The sequence below is a fragment of the Bremia lactucae genome (genome assembly GCF_004359215.1).
Source record: "Bremia lactucae strain SF5 chromosome Unknown BlacSF5_NotPlaced_183_SHOA01000117.1_1171385bp, whole genome shotgun sequence".
Classification (NCBI taxonomy): domain Eukaryota; phylum Oomycota; class Peronosporomycetes; order Peronosporales; family Peronosporaceae; genus Bremia; species Bremia lactucae.
In genome coordinates this window covers 887,769-893,129 of record NW_027152196.1, presented here as the reverse complement: position 1 = coordinate 893,129, position 5,361 = coordinate 887,769, and positions in this window count along the sequence as shown.

The following is a 5,361-nucleotide window of genomic DNA, read 5'->3' as shown; positions in this document are numbered from 1 at the left end:
GGTCAGGTTTGCTCTTCAACCAAGGCAATTCGGTTTGCCTCCTCCATCGTCGACGGCATCTTTCTGAAAAGTGCCTGTCACGATGGGCCATGCCGTGGTCCGTTCATAAACATGGGCACCTTAATGTGCTTCGGAATCGGACCTACGGTAATGGACGCCAACAGCGAGCGCATCTCCTGCACATACTCTTGCAGGGATCGCTTCGCCTGTCGCGCTTTAAAGAAGCAACACTTCGTTGTTCGGTGTGTGGAACGCCTTTCTGTCCGCCAGAAGCGCCAAGTAAGCCCACTCTGAGTCCTTACCGCGCAGATGCGACATGGCGTACGACACCATCCGGCTGTCGTCCTCGATGAGCTGTTTGACACCGCATTGCTCCACGGCTAAAAGCCAGTGGACAATCGTGTGCGCTGCAGTTCCATCGAACTTGGGCGGGTTCATCCGAATGGGCCTCGGCTGATGCGGCCGGGCAGAGAGCATCTCAACAGTCCTGTTGAGAGCCTCGCTTCGAGCCTGCTCATGCCTCAGCTCATCCTGAGTCTGAGAGACGAACTTCGCCGCAGCATGGCTTTGTGCCTCGGATGCGGCTCTCCTCTGTCCGAGCACGAATGCCTCAAACTGCTCCAACTGAGCAACATGTTGCTAAGGAGGACTACCCAGGAGCCTGGCCAGGGCTTGTTCACCAAGTCCCTGCGCCATTAGCCCTGTCACCTCACGATGATGTTCGGAGAGGTGGGGAAAATGAGCCCAATCAATATTGAGGCTCATCCTCACGTACACACGCAGAGATGCGGGTCGTGGGAAGGATTTCAAGTGCTACCAAGTGTAGGCGGGCACGTCGTAATGCGGCTACATTCTACTTAGACAAGCATCCTAGCAAAGCGAGGAAGCGGTTTAACCAGCTTCTCTTGCGTGCAGTGAGGAAGTTATGGTGGTCGCCTTAGCGACCTCACCCAACGCACTAAGTTCTTTGGTTAAGTGTCGTCACGGAAGCGGGCTCCTCGTGCGCACTTACCAAGTAGGAAGTAGTTTTCAGATTGATTCATATTAAATCGTATTAACTATAAATACCTATTTTAACCAATCAAAATGTCATTTCTATAGATAACACTTAATATGTATTGCGACGTATCTTTCTAGATACCTCGCATAACGGATGACGCTAGGCGTCATCCCTCTTAATGTGAATGCACCCATGTGCATCACATACGCAAGGGTTAGTCACAAATCTGAACCACACCCGAGTGTTGTGTCTAATTACTTTAATTTAGTAATTGACCATCCCCTTAAGTACACCAAGTGTACTTAACGGGAACTGTGTAACACTTGGGCTACTTTAGCCCGACCCAGAGGGCGCCTAAGCGACTTAGCTGAACACGGCGACCATACCGCTCGAACGCCAATTTCGCGGAAAGATGTCTTGTTGAACTCCATGGGAAAATCAACTATCTTCTCCACATTGGATTTGAAGGATGGCTACTATCAGGTACTCATGAGAGAGTCCGATGTAGCCAAAACAGCTGGAAGCACTCCAAGCGGTATGCTTTGGGAGTGGCTTGTGGTGCCACAAGGTTTGAAAAACGCACCAGCGTCATTTAACCGAGTGGTGGCTCACGTGATGCGTCAGCACCGTGCCTACGCGCCCAATTACTTTGACGATGTATTCGTGCATAGTAGGGCCGAGGACGGGCTGAGCGCAATAGAGTCGCACAAGCGTCATTTAGACGCTGTGTTGCAGACTTTAAAGGACGCCCAATTGTACGTCAACTTGCAAAAGTGCGTCATAGGGGTCCTTGAGATACCTGTACTGGGCTGCATCGTTTGTACACCTGGTGTACAAGCAGACCCAGACAAGGTAAAATCAGTAAAGGAATGGCCATCCCACGGCACCTCTCCTCTAGAATAGAAAGATGGCTTACATTATTCTCTGAATTTAATTTTAACGTTGAAAACAAGCCGGGGAAGTCGAATGTCTTGGCTGACGCTTTATCGCGCTGACCAAACTTTGAAGTAAGACACCAGGAAAGTGTCTAGTGCTAAAGCACAATTTCAGCGGTCAACGTTGGCAGCCATGAAGGCATACCACGTGACAAGCTTATTGGCCTCTGAGATAAAAAGGGGCTACACTTAGGACGACCGTTGTCGCCTGCCAATTAATCACTTTGGTAAGCGGAAGGCTTCCCTTCCGTCGCACCTGAAAGCTAAGTTAATCGCTTTAGCTACATTGATGACCTGTCATGGCATCAGCTGTCACCTTGTGATCCCTTGAGAACCGATATGCCTAATGACGCAGATTTCAAGCTGATGCTCCGTTACGAGCTCCATGATGCGCCATCTAGTGAGCATCTGGGCCTTGAAAAGACATTGCTACGAGAGTCAAAGGAATTTTCGTGGCCACACCGGTATAGATGGGTGGCAAACTAAATTCGCTCTTGCGACCAGTGTCAGCGCATTAAGCCTGAACCGTCCAGCAGTGCGCCACTGAAGCCGCTACCGATTCCAACCAACTGTTGGAAGCCAGTAAGTCTAGACTTCATGTTTGGCATGCCACCCGATCACAAGGGCCGGACAGGGCTAGTCGCCTTTGTAGACAGACTGACATTTAGCACCATGTAAAAGATCGATCACAGGCAAGGAGGCAGCTCTCTTGTTCCTGGATCATGTTTACCGACTACACGGGATGCCCGAGTCCATAGTATTGGACCGAGATCCACGTTTTACGTCTGGTTTTTGGCGACATGTATTTGAGCTGCTAGGTAGCAAGCTCCACATGCCGACCGCAGATCATCCCCAGACTGATGGTAAACCGAACGTGCCAATCGGGTCGTGGCGGATGTCTTGCGCACTACCGCAACTCCCAACGGGTAAGACACCGTTTTATATCAACGGACTGCGGCATTATTGGACGCAAGTCTCGTTTGTGCGCAGCCCGAGTCTTAGTGGGGGGGGCTCACTATGCTCGGTGCGAAAGAGGGACATATTTTCGTCAATAGGACGAAGACCCCTGATGGTATCATCTCAACGACTGAGACTTGCCCTAGTGACCCTGCCAATTTAGCAGTGGTCAATAAAACTACGCCTTATGACCGACCTCTTGGCGGTATCATAGGCGAGTTTGATGCTAAAAGCGTGATCATGTCTCAACGCTTTTTAGATGAGCGATTAGCCATCACACGTAAAGTCCGTGATGCAATGGCAAGCGCACAAGACAAGCAAAAAGAATATGCGGACCGAAATGGTCGCAAGAATAATGAATGCTTTAGAGTGGGTAAAAAGTACTATTAAGTACTGCTACCCTACCTAGAAATGCAATTTCTGTACTACCTGGAGGTCGTTACATTTGGTCCTTTACGGTGGTAGAAGAGGTTGGAGACCTAAATTATAGACTCACCCTTCCCCCGTACATGAAGACGCACCCCGTATATTACGTGAGTCGTATGAAACGGTATGTAGACCCAAATGAGGTCACATACCCCCATCCGTCTAAGAAGACCGATGGTGACGCCGACTGTGAGTCGAGCGTCGTTCGGGTGAGGGGGACGGTGAAGGCGACAAGCTATCGGACCGACTCCTCCCACCACGAACAGGACTTAAAGAGCGAGGGACATCACGCGAGTAACGCGGTTCCTCAGCATTATCCTCTCGAAGAGGTCCAAGCGAGTCTTCAGGCATTCAGAACCCTGACGAGCCCTGTCCTTCGCTCGGACATCAACAAGATCCGCGGTCAGTCGCGAGACTTGACCCTCGAGATCCGCAATACGTCGTTCAGCAGCGCTTAACGCCTATGACTGAACGGACGAAGGTAAGGCAGCCGCAAGTAGGTGGGCGAGGTTGCCACTCCTATCGAGCGCCGCCTGCACTAATGGACGGGTGGAAATCAACGCATCCTTGTTGGAAGGTTGCTTGCCCACCGCTCCGTGAGGCAAGGGTATCGATCCTCGTCCAATGAAAAGGTTACCCGAAGAGTTTTGACTCTTGGGAACCGATCGATACCCTACGTATTGATGTGCCCGGCTTGGTTGCTGCCAATGAAAAGGGACACCAGCTGAGGCCACTTCGCTAGTCTCAAATGGACTAGCAGAAACAGCGTTGTGAAAAGAAACGGGTAATACAGTGCCGCCCATATTTTCTTTCACACGCAAGCGGGCGAAATTTATTCGCTGCGACCGCTGTTTCATCGCATCGGAATGCGGACGAATGCGGCGCAGGAATTTCCGCCTCGGCGACGGCAACGGTGTCGACTCACTGTAGTCGACAATGAGCGACGGATCATCATCCTCACTGTTAATGTGGGATGGATCCTTTAGCCCCGTTAGCTCGACAGCAGCATGAGCTGTCGGCGTTTCGACAAAGGCATTGAACGCGGCCGGCGAATCAACGCGGCGCTGCGCTTAGTGCGAGGTTATATGGGCGTCTTCGCAGACGATTCACCAACATTGCCCCTTTTAGGTGGCATCTTTTGCGCCGTGTATGGAAACACATGTCACTAGAGTGATTGAGTGAACTAGCGGCGCTAAAGCTGCTCGCAGTTCCTCTCTCCTCTTTGACGAATTTAAGAATGTAGATTTGTTCTTAAAGGGGGGGATGGTGTAACGGGCTAAAGTTGCCCTAATGTTACACAGTCCCCGTTAAGTACACTTGGTGTACTTGAGGGGATGGCCGATTACTTAATTCAAGTAATTAGACCCAGCACTCGGGTGTGATTCAGATTTGTGACCAACCCTTGTGTATGTGATGCACATGGTGCATTCACATTAGGAGGGATGACGCCTAGCGTTATCCGTTACGCGAGGTATCTAGAAAGATACACTCGCAATACATATTAAGTGTTATATATACAGATGACATTTTGATTAATAAAAATAGGTATTTATATTTAATACGATTAAATATACATTAGTTTGAAAACTACTTCCTACTTGGTAAGTGCGCACGAGTAGCCGGATTACCGCTTCCGTGACGACACTTAACCAAAGTACTTAGTGCGTTGGGTGAGGTCGCTAATGCGTTCACCACAACTACCTCACTGCCCGCAAGAGAAGCTGGTTATACCGCTTCCTCGCTGTGCTAGGGTGTGTGTCTAAGTAGAGCGTGGCCGGATTACGACGTGCCCGCCTACACCCTCAAACTCGCTGCACGAGAGAGAAGACGGTCAAACCGCTTTTTCACTGTGCTTCAAGGTGCGTGCTTAAGTAGAGTGTGGCTGCTATAGAAGCGCCCGCCTACATCGCTCCTTTAGTCAGAGGAAAACTGACAGACTTGAATAGCCACGTAATTCTACAGAATTAGCCTTCAAGTGTTTTTTATAGTCTCGGCACTGGTTGCCGCTTAGTTCTACGAACAACTACGTCCCTTTCAGTAGAA